We start from the raw sequence: 13936 nt of genomic DNA on the forward strand, positions 1-13936 counted from the left end.
TATTAAATGTGAATGAAAGGATATGTCATTTTAAAAATATAATTGCATAGTAATGAAAACAACAATATGTGAAATGGTAACAGTTACATAGTTATTTAAATACTACTCTACTCCCCTATATATTTTCGTAACATCGGACCACTACTCATTCTGGTTTAGGGTTAGGTGTATCTGCGTTCCAAAAATTTACGACAGTTAAAGGGGGTAACGTAAAGCAAATATAAATAAATAATAAACGATTCTAAATCTCAAAACTGAGTAGAAGATTTTGACCGAGCGGAATTATTGGGCCAATCTAGTTACAAATATTTTTGCAGGATTTACTCATAAAATTCCCACCAATGTCATACTTTTCCGTTCATGGGGCCCATAGCTGCAGAGCAGAACCTACAAAGGTCGGAGAAATCAGTATCTCCTTTAAGCCGAAAGGTTTCACACAAATCTGAAGTTGTTGAAGGGCAAAGAATGCCACCGTGCATAGCACTTTCCGGAGGCATTCCTCTCCTTCTGCCACACTTCCTGTAAATCAATTTCTTTTCTCCCACTTGTAAAGCCTATTGTCTCTATAAACAAGTACTTCACAGAGAGTTTCCATGCGTTCTAGATAATTTTGCCAAGAGCTTCCTGTTGCACACATGAGTTGTGCTAGATCTATTGGAAACTATCATTACTGTGACATTCCATATTGGGCTCAGATCATGGGAAAATTTATGAAAACTTTGTTGCACTTGATAAACCATCTTCTTACGAATGGTTTAGCTATTAAAACCTGTTAGCTAAACTGTTAGCCGTGTTGGCTCAAAAACTTTGTGTTAGAAAACACTATTGCGGCGTTGACCAGTTAAACTCACTTTAACCCTCAATCTGTCAGGTTTTTATTCTACGTTACCAACGTATTTACTATTAACCTCAACAATGAATCCTATGCGCATGATAAAACCTATAATGTCTACCCTTCCGCAACCAATCCTCATCTACAAACAGATATGCTCCACCAAACTTATACTTATCAATTACGTATACCTTGAAGAATTTCTCCAGCATCTCAAAGATAATCAGCAACGCAAAATTAAAATAGCCGATGTTTCTATAAAATTTTGGTTTTAGCTTTTCGGCAGATGTCAACTAACATTCGTGCATACTCAATGCAGCAAAAGGTTTAAGTCAAATATTATCCTTCTCCTTCAGAGCAAGATAAAATTTGATTGTGTAACAACAACTAATTCTTGGCAAAGTTAAGTTGAACCACAAGGACTATTGTTTCCAAATCTGGGTCACGGTTGCAACTACAAACACCGGAGACAAAACTCATCTTGGCAAAAATTTCACAAAACTGGTTTCGAAATCATTTTTATCGTGCTTCCACATTTGTCTAAGAAATATACCATTACCTCCCTGTGTTTTTTCCACTTACAACAGAAGCCCCTGATATGGATCCTACAATATCTAGGTTTGTCCCCCGATTCATTAAATTCTTCACTCATTTTTTCTTACTTGGAATGGCCAATATTAAACACTGCACCTAATCCTATCAAAAAAAAAAAAATGAAAGAAAAACTAAAAATCCAGAATTTTGGAATTCTGAATTATGGAATTTTCTTTCTGTGTAACCGTCAAATTTAATATTAACTTCATCGATATCGGTAGTCTCGGGAGGTTAGCATATGCCATATAGAAATTCAATTCCAAGAATCAAACCAACATGCAGACTATGAAGCAAAATGCGTTCAGGCAATATGGCTGCCAATGAATCTAGAAATAATGTATAACGTATCATGTGCATTGATAAAATCAATTCTAATGGCTTGAATAAGCGTGGAGTAATTGTAAGTTTCCTGAGGCACATACTATTTTGGAGCATAAAAGAATTAATGGAAGGTTTTTCTTCAATTGCTCAAAGAGAAAAATCGTGAGCGGACAAACTTGAAACAAATATTGCAACAATAGATTTGTTAGACATCCTTAAATATTAAAATATATTTAGACAGTAATTTGCCTTTACTTTGCAGCGAATCACTAGGAAAGCTTCGGAAAAAAAGCTCATACAAATAATACTTAATGCTTGCTTTTACTAATCGATACATTAGAGAATAATTTGCTCTACAAAGTTCACCACTCTACATCCAAAGAATAGTTGATAAAAAGCCTTTAGCTTGAAAGGAACATCACATAAAGAGAAAACGATCGTTTGATCGCTTGGGAGTAGAAAGATACTTGACTTTAAACTGAAATCTATGTAAGAAACATTGACTTAGATGTATCATAATTGGAAGAACAGACTCTACATATAGAAATGGTGCTCACTTGAAAGTCGTGGGTGCAACACATTAGCTACCATCTTAATCACCGGTTGATAATCACCGGTTGATAATCACCGGTTGATAATCACCGGTTGATAATCACCGGTTGATAATCACCGACGAAACGGTTAACAAAAGGCACCAGAATCCAATACTGAATGAACTTTTTAACGCATCGAGTATTGGAGAAACAACTCAGATTATCACGGAACATTCTAGTGAAATAATTAAAATGTTATTTCGACAGAAGATATAGTTATGGCTGGTACACACTGTGGTTTAATGTTTTTCCATTTCAGACAATTGTGTGTTAGAGACAATTAAACTTCTTCATAAATTTATTTAGTAACATTCTGGAATGTCATTGCGGATTCATATTTGAGAGACGTTTACCTAGACGTTGTATTTGTAGGTAGACACATGTAGGAAAATACAAATAACCTCCAGAAAATCTTCATGTCTGAAGAATTTTAGGCCATATCACTATTATGTTCTATTCACCATGACACAACAATGTCAACGATTCCTCACTGAGATTTTGGAATGCTACGGAGGTTCGGTTGCAGATTTGGAGATATTTCACATGCATTTTTGGACGGAAACGGAGCCAAAATTATCTGCATAATAATGCCAATTCAGTTTGATATACCTTTTTCTATTATATACCTAATTGCTTGAAGTTATGGCCAGGATAAGAAAGGACTCTTTAATTTCTAGCGAATAACGAAGAAATACAATTATGCCATTGGTGTATGATTCTTGAATATTCTAATATAAGATAACTTAAACTAAAATTTTTGTCCCAAAATTTAAACAATAACACTTAAATATTGGTTGTAGGGGATGAGCCATTTTCAATTTTTTAATAAATAAAAGCTCCCCATCCGAACAAAACAGGTAAGTCACAAAAAAAGGAAAATGAATAAATAGTTGAGACGAATATCAAATATCGAATAATGGAAGATTTTATGATCTCTCAAAACCTGATATATGAATTTTCTTTGGCTGTTTGTCTGAATATGTACAGTGTGATTACTTACGCGTTTTTGTGCGTGAATAAACACAGACAGACATATATTTGTGTGTGTATATGCAACCTTTCAATATTGAAAAGGTTACAAGACGCAACGAAAATTTTAGAAAAATAAATAAGTAAATGATTGGAAACTTTATTGGTGAGTGTGTGAAATAATAAGGCACTAAAAGAGAATGACTCTCCAGACACAACAGTATATTATATTTATATAAATAAAGATAAGATCATTATTTAAAATACCGATCATATCAAGTGGCTAGCATGGGAATTAAAACCTCATAGGTAATAATTATTATTAAAATTATAATTAAGGGTATTACAAGATACTGCCACGCTAGATATAGCAGCCAAAACCTGACTCTAAAACCACATTAAATGTTCATACACCACCAGGACCAGCGGTGTATGAAGATTCTATGTGGCTTTAGAGTTAATTTTGGTTGCCATATCTAGCATGGTGGTAACTTTTAGATACCCTTAAATTATAATTTATATATATATATATATATATTACAAATTAAAAGGGTAAAGGATTATCAATTTACTAATTCATTAATAAATCAACAATTAAAAATTAATAATTTTTACCAAGCCCATCGGTATGTAAGCACCATTATTGGTCGAGAACTTATTTAAAAGCTCATATATATTTATAAACATAATTAAGGGATCAGCAAATATTTGCTTCACCATATACCGAAGTTCAGAAATAGCAGCTAAAAAAGCTGAGACTCCCACAGATAGCTTTTTAGCTGCTATTTCTGAACTTCGGTATATGGTGAAGCAAATATTTGCTGATCCCTTAATTATGTATATATATATATATATATATATATATATATATATATATATGTATATACGTTTATTTTTAAAATCTTGCACACTAAAGCATGAGGCACACTCACCTAATTGTGTAGATAGAATATAGAATATAAAATTCTAATCCACTGCAGAAACAAATGCACTTCATCACAGGAGATGTTTAATCGAATCAATCTTAATGTATGGATTAATAACATGGACACTTGCTATTCTCATGAAGAAAACTCTTAATCTCGCGTACATCACAAATATTACGTATCGTCCTAAACATTTCCTAAAATATGACTAACAAAGAGCATTACCAAGACATTGCTTATTTTACAGGCTCATTATGAGGCGCAGGTTGGTGTTTATTGGTAGACGCTGGTGTGACAAGAAGTAGCCTATTGCTGAAATTATGTGGCTAATTTCTGATGGCAAAGATGGAAGCGATCGACCATCGAAGAAATACATCATATGTTACAAGAAAGTTGTTGCACTATTAAAAGTTTAAAATGACACGATTAAAATAACTCGATTAATCTTTTTTTATGAAATCAAGGGTTGAGTTTTTCAAACTATGTATAAAATTGCAAAAATAGCAACATAATAAGTGAACTATATCTATCTATCTATCTATCTATCTATCTATCTATCTATCTATCTATCTATCTATCTATCTATATACATATATACACAACTGTGTATGTGTGTGTTTCTGTTTTTCTGTGTATCTATGTATGTTTCTATAAATCGTCGTCTTCGCCGTTTCTATAAATACGGTTAGTGATAACAACATGAAAAATGACAATAAAGGAAGAACAATGGTTGGAAAATATACAAGTAATAACTTAACGCTTCAATAGAGAGATAATATTTCTTAGCATTTTGAACGTTAGTTCTTCACCAGAAGAAATGAGAGAAGCATATGAAAAGTGATAAAATATGTATAAGAAGTGTGATAAAGTTCATTTGTATTGAAAACAAGAAAATACAGAGGAAGAAAATGAAGGGGCAAAATCTTGGTGGGGATGCTATATAAGGAGTTAATTCATGTGGGATATTGTTATGTGTGCTGATGCGTTTATCATAAAGTATTTGCGTTTGAAAACGAGCATAAATATAGAATGACGTCTGAGTTAGCGAGGGATATGTGTTTTCTCTTTCTTTATTTCTTTCTTTCTGTCTTTCTTTCGTTCTTTCTTTCTTTCTTTCTTGCTTTCCCTTTCTCTCTCTCTCTCTCTCTCTCTCTCTCTCTCTCTCTCTGACATATGTATATCTACATGCATAGATGTATACAGGCGAAGGCCTCGCTTTTTGGTAACAAGCTTGCTTCCCAACCACATAGTTCCGGTTTCAGTCCCATTGCATAGCACCTTGGGCAAATATCTTCTACTCTAGCCTCGGGCCAACCAAGGTCTTGTGAGTGGATTTGGCAGACTTCATATATGTCTGTGTGTTTGTGTATGTGTGTGTATGCGTTTGAGTATCTGTGTTTGTCCTACCACCATCACTTGACAATCGACGTTGTTGTGTTTACGTCCCCGTAACTTAGCGGTTCGACAGAAATAAGCAATAGAATAAGTACTATGCTTAAAAAGAATTAGTCCTGGAGTTGATTTACTCGACTAAAGACGGTACTCCAGCATGGCCGCAGTGCAATGCCTGAAACAGGTGAAAGAATAAAAGAATATATATATATATATATATATATATATATATACTCTCTCTTTCACTCGTTTACTTGTTTCAGTCATTTGACTGCGGCCATGTTGGAGCACCACCTTTTAGTCGAGAAAATCGACCCCAGGTCTTATTCTTTGGAAGCCTAGTACTTATTCTATCGGTCTCTTTTTGCTCAACCGCTAATTTATGGGGACGTAGACACACCACCATCGGTTGTCAAGCGATGCTGGGGGACAACCACAAGGCACACAAACATATACACACACATACATATATGTACATATATACGACCGGCTTTTAGTTTCCGTCTAATATGTCGGAAAGCATGCATGCGCGGGGAATGAAGTGACAAGAGCGAGGCGGAATTTGCTTTTGATATTTGGGAAAATACACAACACAAATACAGAGTAATTTTTCTTTTGAAAAGTTGGTCTACACTACAAGTAGAATAAACCACCTGTTGCGCAAGGGCAGTTCTATTGTCACGACGAAATATGTAAGCAGATGAATCAATCAAGTAACCAATAGCAAAGAGCTGCTAGCCGCGTTCACACCAGACTTAATATCCAAAGGTCCTATGACGTATATGAAAACTAGGTTTCGTAACAAGTCATATCAGTTAATTTATGATGAAGAGAAAATGGCAAATTGCGAAGAACAGGATATAATCTGCAAGTATTCATCAACTAGATATAGGAGCAATAAGCCAGCTAAAGATGAATGATACGCAAATAAAGAATACTAGTAAAATAGGAACGAGTCATGAAAGAAAAAAAATGTAGGGAAGAAGGTAAATATATATATATATATATATATATATATATATATATATATATATACGCACACATATACACATGCACATATATATGTATGCATGCACACACACACACACACACACATATATATATATATATTTAGAAGCATATGCATATATCATGTATGTGTGCAACTTTGACTTTCCTATTCCCTCTCCCCTCTTTGTCTGTCTATGTCTGTGTGTGTGTCTGTCTGTATGTCTGTATGTATGTATGTCTGTCTGGCTGGCTGTCTGTCTCTCTCACTATATACATATATATATATATATATATATATATATATATATATATATATATATATATATACATATACACATATGCTGGGCAATACACTACAGTTATTTATTAACATAAAATGTTTAGTTTAGTAACAGTTCTGTTTCTTTATGAAACCGTCTCCATCAATTAAAATAAATAATGAATTAACATAATAATATGATAATATTTACGTAGAAGGCCATCACACTACTGACTTATTCAACTGTGGGATTCTGTTGTTATCTTATATCCTATTTTTTCTTGGTTGTATTATATCTGAACACTATCACGATGCAAATCTAACAGCAATATCTAGAGACGAGTAAATTTCTACTCTCACTTTACGCCTATATTAGAATTATTGATTTTTGACTTTAGATGAATTGAGATAGATTATCTTCCGTGAAACAATTAAACGGCGAATGTCATTAGAACTAACGACCTAGTAGCCCAAATTTATTGTAACTGTATGTTTACCCAAGTAAAACTTGTTTATGTCTAGCCATTATCTTATTTTAATAATCAGCAGCTTTTAGCTAATCGTGATCAGATTTGAAATATGAAGGTAACAAAATATTCTTTATTGTATTTACAGCGGTGGCATATAGATATGTGAAATATTAATTTGCTCTCAAAAATATTCTACACAGTTTCAACTTCACAGTTATTTTTCACAAAATCGAATATAATTGAAAATGCAATATATAAAAATAGAAAAAAATAATTTTATCAAGAAATTTATGTTCTACGGTGTCAATTCTAGGAACTGTATTTCTGTTTTCTTCAGAACGTGCTTCCTTAAAAGCTCAGCATCAATTATTTATGCAAGAAGCATTAGAATGAATACCTGATAAACGGAGAGGCCGAACAATATACATTGAAGCACCAACTTTTAAAGTTCTACAGAAAAAAAATATGAAAGAGTTGTTTCTTTTTTTATTCTTTTTTATCTTTGAGCTAAGATAAAATAGACTAAATAGATTTTCTTTCATAAAGTTCTTCACATAAAAAAAAAAAGTGTGAAATAGCTAGCCCAGTTTTTGATGGAAATAGAAATGTCTTATCTCATTTTTTTTCTCTATTTTTAAAGCAGCATGAATAAGATGACTTTTTCAAGAAGAATTCCCTTAAGAAATTAAATAAGTCCTCCATTTTTACAAGAGGCTACATTTGCTTTGCTTAATGCGAATATAAAATGATCAATCAGACAGTATATCGATTTGAGGTTGAAGACATGAATCTCGATTTATATAAATAAGTAGCATAGGTTTTATACTCTAGTACAGTATATTACTAATACGTAATGTATCGATAGAGGGAGAACGAGACCTGAGAGGTTTAATATCGAATATTAAGAAAACAACATAAAAATTATTTGCAAAAAATAGAGAGATGATAGATAGCAACACGAGAAAATCAAATAAGACACAAAGGCATAACAACCTAATGAATGGAGATGATAACTAATTTATTAATGCGTTACTGTTTATTGGAATGCCTTTCGTTGTGATTACGAATTAGATTATTATGGTTACACAGATACACACCTACAAACAGCCACAGTTGCATTCATGATGTTAGTAACTCGATTTCCAGTAAAGATGTTGCTTCTCTTAAAGTATCTGGGTAGTGGCTTTTAAGTTATCCTAGACATCTACACTGTTTTTCACAGTCATCAAAACATCGATGGCCTCTTGCAGCTGGTATTCAGAATGTTACCGCCTATACTGATACATGCCGTAATAAGACCGAACCTGAGTCAAACCAAAAATATTCATCCATTCTTTATTGGCCACAAGCAGCAACACAAATTTAGGACAGTAGAATGACAAAGATAAGACCAAGTTGACAAACACGCGTTTAAATAATAAAACGATAACAATTAAGAAGAATATTAGAACAATAAAATCCCCGATTCGGAGAGACACCTTTCAGGGACGATCAAGAAACCTTACAAATCCTAAGAGGACTTTCTCACCAGGTGTGCCAGGGCAAGTGATCCTCTTTCTTTGTACATTGCAGCCAACAGGTTAATGGTTAAAATGAATGCATTCACTCGTGACGTCCTTGCAGTAATCAGCCACCCTGTAAATTTACTGTAACCGCACTTGCTTTTCCAGTTCGAACTTGAAAAAGTCGGTGAGGGTTTTGTCGAAAATGAAAGAATGTTTTCAATTCTTTCAGTTTCCTCCACCTGAAAATCTCTATAAACAGACGAAAGACACCTACCCTCTGGGGCAAAATAAGACGGGGGAAGTAATATTACCGACAAAGTCGGCTGATAATCAGATATCCAAAAGTCTGACAATTACATAAGTCAGCAATGCCGGAATGCTGTTAGCGCATCCAGGATCTTTTCTTCGCTCTGCGTGCACCTGAAACAGTCACGGTTGACATCACCACTTATTGAGATTATGCCAAATAGATGATGCCTCATGGCAGCACCGACACTCTACGGATTTCTGAAAAATCATTCGTGAACCTTGGCCTAAGTGAACTCCAAGACAGACAAACCTGGCTTTTATTGACGCCCAGATTTTCTGCGATGATATCGATGCACTTCCTCGCTACTAATACTCAATAGAACGCAATGGTGTCATACTCACCAACCGCATTTCCTGACTGGTAGAGGCTGTGACCATCTGACGACCCTTTAGATGCCAAATATTTTACCTCGGTCTAGGATTTATCCGTGACTACAGCTCTGAAAAACAGGTGAACTGCGGGAGAAGACTCCTAGCAAAAGGCGACTATAGTCAGGGAAACGATGGACATTCCGCAGGCATCATTTCCTACTACATTCAACATCTTCCACTTAGCGGATGCGGGCAGCAATTAGATCGTCTGGCCAGCGGAAAACTTCTCCTCCACAATAAGCGGAAGCGCTAGCGCTTACCTCTGGGACAATTATGAAGCGGGGCAAGGCTATCCTCACCTCCGCCCAGTCGGTCTTCATAAATTCTTCTCGGTTCATTTCTAGGTGCGACTAATCACCTTGCTCATCTTCTCGATTCATTTCCTGTTCAACTTAAAGGTCTGGACAGAACCAAACCCCGAGCAATTTAACCAGTCTGACCATCTAGCGACATAAGATGCTTTTAGAATAATAACAAAAGTCCAGGAACATGGCTGATCGGCAGTTTTGTGTGGAGATGCTAGTTGATATCATCAAACCTAATACTGGACTTCTCTTCTGGGTACAGTCTATATCTTAGGCAAAACTTTTGCTGCGATATGACGTGACTCACACAATACAGAACCTTCATTATATGTTCATAATACTCGCACACACTACAGAAGCTTCCACAAAACTCAGCAAACATCGAACTAAAAACAGACGCGATAAAAGCAGCAAAATCACTACACAGTAAAGTAATACAACTGAACATTTACAAGAGAAAATACAACACTTATCACTCACTTCCAACAATTCAAACCAAATAACATTTTATTACACAAACCAAAACAAAACATGAACTGCACTGTTACAGTCTGACACTATTCCGCAACTCACAATACAATTGTGAACAAAATTACACTATTCCTGAGGCACGTATTTCACACAAAAACCAAAAACAAAAAACAAAAACAGATGAAACATTAAATTACCACTCTAACAGAAACAAAACAGTACTCTACTCTGTAGCTTCAAAAGAGTAAAGTGAACGTGCTTCATCAAAATAGAGGTACATTTTTTTTTATGGCAGTTATAACTTGTATCAGCACCAGCGCTGCGAGTTAGGGTATGAAGGTTAACCAATTTGGTCAACCCCTGAATTCGACTGGTAACTCATTGAATCGATCCCGCAAGGATGTAATGCGAAGTTATGCAAACGGTTCTGGCCGGTCACCGGCTTACTACTACTACTACTACTACTACTACTACTACTACTACTACTACTACTACTGCTACTTCTACCACCACCACTCGATATACCACTGAATCCGGAGCCACGTGATTGAGAAGTAAGCAGCCTACAATACAGCCACGCATGAACAGACACACACACACACACACACACACACACATATATATACATATACAATATGTTTAACTTCTAATGGTGCTATTTATAGTATATGAATTTATTTCAGTTCGACCAATTCACACCGTGTTATACATAATATATGTGGATCTTTGTGTGTGTGTGTGTGTGTGTGTGTGTGTGTGTGTGTGTGTGTGTGTGTGTGTGTGTGCGCGTGTGTGTGTATTAGTAATAAACCGCCAAATGTACATATATGCAAATTTAGCTATTTACTACAGTGTAACCTCATTTACTCTGTGAGTATATGAATGTGTGTGTGTGCGTATGTGTGTGTGTGTGTGTGTGTGTGTGTGTGCTTGTGTGTGTGTGTGCTCGTGCTCGTGTGTGCACATGTGTAAGTGAAAATTTACGACATTCATAGGGAAAGAATAGCAGCTGTGTTGATTATTATTTGAGTAGCGATTCAACAAACCGTCCATCGGTTTACAAGAAGATTTAATTATAGGGGATTATAGAGTGTTTATGCATGTATCGGTAAAGGTTTATGCAAAATAATACCCGTTTATCACGTAAAATACTTAGGAGGTTGAAAATGGTCAGATCTCTAGTGGTTATTAGCTTTAATTGGTTTAAAAGTTTATGAAATAGTATGTGGTTTGAAGTTATTCATTGCAGCATTATAGTACTACGCTTGACACGGAAGTGAGATAATTTAGTTTTCTTGTTAAGTGATTGTGCAAAGTTGCTGAGATCCCTGCATGAACACTAAAGTAAGTTGTCGAAGAAGGCACAGGTTATTATGGATGTAGCCATTCGTACAGTCCAGAGTTTTCAGAAAGAACATGAGAGAACATCGGAGCTTTGCTTGTTCCAGGTGTACATTTGTTGGTTAAAACTTGTTGCAATAGCAAGCAGATGTGGAAACAGTCACCCAGTTGATCACTGTCGTGGAGAGACATAAGATTCTTCCACTGAGACGTTCCAACTTACCTCTTTATAAAATATCGAAGGATTTTACTCCGGCGCCTTAACAGTGCATTGCTTCCTCTCCTTCAACACCAAACTATTTTCGTCCTACCAAATAATATTAAACAATATTAACGCTGCATATTGTCCATTATTCAGCACTCTAAGATTCTACTACTAATCAATACTTGCAGTTATCAGCAACATCGACGATCCACTCTCATTGGACACCACAGCTACTGAGAGTATTTTGTACTATGAAATAGCCAATGGAAGTACGCTTTACATATAATAAACCCTTTTTACTCCGAAGTAATGATAAAGACTGTTTTTCTCTCACCGTGAACGAAACTTCAGACCTGCATTGTATAGTGTTGTCAAGGCATAAGATAGGGTTTCGACATCCCCGGCAGAACTGTTTATAAAAAGTCTACATTCAATTGTTCGTAGTAAGGAGCATCACAAGGTGTATGAAATATATCTATATTTCGCTAAGTCATTGAAAAGCGCTCCTAATCTGGAAATTACTACTGCAAAGCGCCATCACTCAAAATATTTTGAATTCTTTTTCCACGGGAGAAGCCAAACCTCTTTGTTACTTTGATATTTGATGTTGGCGAGAAGACATATGCCTTGAAATGCATGCATCCATCCTTCAGGCAACAAGAGGACGTTTCGAACTAACAATGGCGAGTGTACAGCTTTTTGTCTTGAGCGTTAATACTACCCCATGACAAAATCTCAGTGAATAGTTAGCTTTCTTATGAGCATAAGTCTCTCTGACACAGTTGAACTAATACCAGGTTTATAGAATACAATACTACCCTACACACACACACACACACACATACACACACACACACACATACACACAAACACACACTCACATACACACACACACTCACACACGCACACGTACACACACACACGTACACACACACACACCCACGCATGCCTGTACATATACACATACGTGTATATGTATGAACATACTCGGAGATGTACACGCATGCATTTACAAATATTCTCACAAATATATTCTGATGTGTAAAGGTGTGTTCATCAGTTCGTTCGCTAATGAGGGGTCACTGTAATTTCAAATGCATTTACATAACATAATATTTTTAGAAGCAAATATCTTTTAATAGTTTTGCGCCAGCAATTATTTCTTTCTCTTGCAGAATTTGAAATGAAACCAGTATAGAACAGAGGAATCTGAGTTACTAGAGTATAAACGATGATGATTAATATGAAAGGCAGCTTCACTTATTTCCTTTTTCTTATTGTTTTATGTTCTTGTTCCTTTATCTCTTTGAATACACTGAAGTCATCGCCAATGTTCTGCCCACAACTATCGACAATTTTTAATAAGCTAAATATTATTTTTGGCACGCAATCCTATGGAATATAAGAGAAGAAAGAAGAACATTTCTTCACATGCAAAATCTTTTTGTTGTTTGCTATTGTTTATTTTTATATTTAGATTAATTCAAGAATTACGTGCAGTGCTTATGTCATAGAGTATTTGACATTCCGTACATAGTTAATTTTGATTTTAGTTCTCTCACTCACTCGCACACATATATCTGCATATTTCTCCGTGTATGTGTGAACGTGGATGTTTATGAGTGTTTGTGTGTGTGTGTGTGTATGTGTATGTGTTTGTTAAATTCATAGTGATATAGTGCACTCGTCGCAAACGAACACAATACATACATAAAATAATAACACATATGCAATGAACTGCCCGTAACTTATAGCATTATACCAATGTGTAAGCGTGTATATGTGTATATATGTATGTACAAATATGCATTATATATATATGTGTGTGTGTTTGTATATATTGTGTGGTGTATGTGTATCTCTCCACCTCTCTCATTATATATACTGTTAAATCAAAGGATATTAAAGTAAAGACCCTGAAGAAACTACACTGGTATACTAGCAGGGTTGCAATTGCCACGGTTAATAATCGGTGCAGCTGAAACATTTGTAGGTCTATGTAAAGCAGTATAATCCTCGTATACACACACACACGCACACACACACACACACACAAACACACACACACACATCTATATATAT

At 35.2% G+C, this 13936-nt stretch overlaps 1 protein-coding gene across 6 annotated transcripts in view; it reads right to left on the minus strand.

Moving 5' to 3' along the window:
• LOC106881627 (protein lev-9) overlaps positions 1-13936 on the minus strand; it is a 421933-nt gene that overhangs the window by 3622 nt on the left and 404375 nt on the right. The gene's annotated exons all lie outside the window — the stretch shown is intronic.

Source organism: Octopus bimaculoides, chromosome 8 (genome assembly GCF_001194135.2).
Source record: "Octopus bimaculoides isolate UCB-OBI-ISO-001 chromosome 8, ASM119413v2, whole genome shotgun sequence".
Taxonomy (NCBI): Eukaryota; Metazoa; Mollusca; class Cephalopoda; order Octopoda; family Octopodidae; genus Octopus; species Octopus bimaculoides.